Genomic DNA, 488 nt, shown 5'->3' on the forward strand with positions numbered 1-488 from the left:
TTGCTTACCGCCACCGAGTATGGAGTGAATGAATAACGACGACAGTGTAGCTTTGAGAAACTTGGTAACACAGGCTTGTAAAGCACAAATGTAAGCCATTATTATTGTTGTGGCTAATTTTACTTTTTACTTTGGAGCCTTTATAGAAATGTAGCGGAGTAAACGTTCTCAACAAAATACTCAACTAAAGCCCGTTTGCTGTAATGTATCTCTGTATCCTCGAACGGAACTCCAGCTCCGTTGCCAAGCCTCCTCCAGTCCACGTTTTCCTCCCTCACACTCTCTCTCTCTCCCTCTCTCTCTCTCTCTGTTCACTGGAGAGAGTCTGAGCACCACTTTTTATTCAGCAACACGCTCATTTAGGGACTGACAAACCTGCCCTGCGCTCACTCAGCCCCTGCCCGGCACCGGAGCGCTCCCTGTGACTATTTACACCCAACTGCTCCATGCGTAAAGACGCGTTCCTGCGCTTCGGCTCGTGGACCATT

Source organism: Gobius niger, assembly GCF_951799975.1.
Source record: "Gobius niger genome assembly, chromosome: 21".
Lineage (NCBI taxonomy): Eukaryota > Metazoa > Chordata > Actinopteri > Gobiiformes > Gobiidae > Gobius > Gobius niger.